Raw genomic sequence first — 3790 nt, forward strand, 5'->3', positions numbered from 1 at the left:
AAAGAGGGAAACAGACTCACAAGTGTCCTTGGATTTCTATGAATTATTATTTTATATAATTATAAAAATTTAAACCTGTTAATTATAGTTTATCTAAAGGCGTTCCTATAATAAATCTATTTTGAATTTTGACATTAAGACCACTAACATCAGCAATCTGCACAGACAATATATTTGTATGTCCTTTAATAAAGATAGCAGAGAAGATGACACAAACTTTATCTTTAATGCTTAAATTTTAAATCCAAATTGCTAAATGAAATAATGCTTAATACTTTAATCCTGAGAAACAAAAATGAGAATATGTGTTCATTGGCCATTACCTAGTTTTAAATGCAGGACTTGTGATAGTCACTTCCTTTCTGGCACTTGAGCATCACTTAATTTATTAGTGATAACAGCCACCAATTACAGCACAACTTGTTAGGGAAAGAGACAAACCTGCTTATTTGTTTGTCTGGCATCCCGAGGATAATTAATATCTTCATTACTGCCCCATTTCCAGCTCTTTCCAGCTACTTAACCACTTGTATTGGGTACATAAATCAGTGGTAAGGATTGGCTCTGCCTTAGCCTGAGAGGCAGTTTCCACATTCACAACTTCGTTAGTCATGCATTCATCAATTGCCCCTAGCACCTTTGGAAAGGTAGGTACTCCTGCTTTGTAATTCCTTCACACTCACTTTATTGACAATCCCATTAATCTTTTGAAATTATAGTTAGTTGTCTGTGGTTCTCTTCTAAGAATTCTTCTAAGAACCCTATAGGGCAAGGAACTAATTTTCTATTTTCCATGCACCTAAAGAGACCTTAATAAACATTTTTAATATTGTGAAAAAAATGAATGAAACTATGAAATGAATAAAATAAATCTATGAAATGAACTATGATTATTAGGTAGTTCTAACAAGGAAGCATTGTGACTTATTCATGATGTGTGACCTAAAACTAGTTTCAGTAGAAAAGCCTAGACAAGAGGGAGCAAGGAGGGAACCCAACCACAGCTCTTGCACTCAACTCTGTTACACAAGAGCCAGGTCTTTGCAGATCCTCATAGGAACTGGACAAAAAATTATTTCCTGTAACAGGAAAGTTCTTGGCTTCCACTTGCTGGACCATGAATATGAACCGACTTAATAGTGCTCACAACAATGATTCTCCTCCTAAAGTGCCCCTGAACATAAGTACACTTTAAGTTTCTTATAATTCTACAATTTAAAGTACCTGATTAAAAAATTTATGACAACCAACATTTGTTTTATTCCACGTTTAAACGAGCATTTGCTGAGACCTGTGTCAGGGCCTATGCTAAGCACATAAGCTTAGTTTACCAGTGAGAAAGCTGATGCCAGCAGCCCTTGAACATCTTACCCACAGTTGCACAGCTAATGGGTGAAAGAGGTTGGAAGCCACACCGTCTGTTTCCTTCTATCATTGACTCTACTCTGTGAAATGGAGGGGAGAATAATGACAGTTTAAATCCAGTTCAGATTATTCAAGGACATAACTCTGAGTCAATATCCAAGTCAAACTCTTGCAGCCATACTGCGTATGATAACACTGCCCTGGAAAAACGCTGACTCTCAGTAATTGGTGTCCAAAGGTTTGTGATAAATTATTTATGAGATGAGAAGTTTTAAAGGGAGCAAAGAAGCAGAGTGAAAAACTGCTAGAATATTCACATCATTAGGAGCAGTTTCTTGGCCCTTAGCCCCATTCTTCTAAAAGTATAAAGCTTATTCTGATTGCAGAATTCTTAATTATCTAAATGAGGAATCAGCTGCCACTAATGGAAGGTGGGTGGAAATGGAAAATTACTCACTACGGGCAGGAGAAGAGCCCGATGCTGCCACATGGCTGTCAGTTAGAAAAATATTACATACTGTATAAAAAAACAATGGCGGTAGCCAATATCAGGAGGTCATGGGGATAATGAAGAGTCCAAGTGTAAAGCTGAGAAAAGTTTACTATAAGGAAAATACCCGGAATTATAGTAAGAATCTAAATTGGAAATAAGAACATGTAATGTATTACAACTCCTATGTCACTAAGATTACTATCAGACCCAGCCATAAACGGGGACAAAAAAGGGGAGTTTGAATTCTGGTGTACCTCAAAGCCCTACTTTCTTCACAATACTTTCTACTTAACATTGAAGAGGCTCGAGTTAGAGAGAACATGACCATACCATTGACAAGTCTCACCACTCCTTTAGTTTAAGGCAATATTTTTTCCTTATAAATCAACTATTAAATTCTACATATATTAGAAGAAATTTGGCAATTAGTAATGCCCAATGAATATTTTAGCATGTATTTGTTTATACAGTTTAGCAAAATTGTTGACTTAGACAAAAAGGACCCATAAGGAATAGAACAGGAAGAGATTTGATGGGAATTCAATGTGGTGACTCATTGTTGATAGAGGTTAGAGGGAGGAAGGTGATTGGTACAGATTACATAGACAAAACAGATCCATAAAGATTTTGTTAAAAACCTTTAGTCAAGTGTGTTTTAAAATGCATATTTTTAAATAATTTAGGGTGTTCATTATTATTATCCATTTTTGTATGAAACCTATAGGACACTAAAGTTTAGACTCATAACAGCTACTTTACAAACAGAAAATATTCAGTTCTTGTTGAATTTAATATAACTTAGTGGTGTTACATGTGGGCTGCCAATTAATTCAAATAATTTTACTAAATAGTAATCAAATGTCAAGTTAGTTACCCAAGTAGATAAATTCATAATTAATCTTAATATATATTAGAGTCTTTTCTATCCCATTACTGAATATATTAATGATTCCTAAAATTATATATGTGTGTAAATATACATATATATTTTAATATGACAAAATATTAAAATAGTGGTGTACCACTATCTATTAATTACCAGTGGAGATGTTTAGTCTAATAATCATTTAAAAAACAATGATAATAATTTATATTCACCTTTGACTTACAATTATTAATTACTAGCAGCCCAGTGCACAGATTCGTGCACATTGAAAGGAAATTAATTAGAAGAAATATTTTAATACCACTATTTGCCCTTTTTCTATAATAGAAGTGTCAACCAAATTCGTGATTGACAATAACAGATCAAAGCACACATGTGCAATTGGTGCCAGCAAGAGCTTTATAAGTATAATGCATGCGCGAGTCAACTTAGCCTTTTATAAATATAGAACAAACTTGCTTAATTAAACCTGCTTTCTGATTTAGCTAAACGTTTTCCAGCTTAGTGAAGCACCCCAACTTCTCTTTCAGATAATTGTCAGCAACACAGCAGTAAATATCAACATGAAGCAGATTATTATTGTACATGATACAGGGAGAATAAAGGGTAAAATATTTAACTGCAGCAGTGTTTTACTATATTCTGTGCAGGGAGAAAACCTGAAGTCATTTTCAAGGTCCACCATTTCTTACTTCTTTTCAATCGGGTCAAGTTTCTAAACTTCCTAAGTCTCTGTTTTCTGGCTAATGAAAAGGAAATAGGATTCCACTGAGTCTCCCATCTACCTACTCCAGGATTTCTGTGAGGATCAAATGAGATGAGGCATGGGAAAATGCTTCACAAACATTTGGTTAAAGTGTAAAATGTTTGCACCTGGCTACAAAGCAAGTTGTGTTCCTGGGCTGAAGAAACTGCAAGGAGGCTAGTCGCTAGGGAGAGGAAGCTGGGTGTTGCTATGTGATGTCATTACCCGGCACACTCAGAGACTGTTTCTGGGCTGGGCTGGGCTGGGCTGGGCTGTGGGCCGCATTTTGCACCATGGGGTC

Source organism: Myotis brandtii, unplaced genomic scaffold, assembly GCF_000412655.1.
Source record: "Myotis brandtii unplaced genomic scaffold, ASM41265v1 scaffold449, whole genome shotgun sequence".
In the NCBI taxonomy this organism is placed as follows: domain Eukaryota; kingdom Metazoa; phylum Chordata; class Mammalia; order Chiroptera; family Vespertilionidae; genus Myotis; species Myotis brandtii.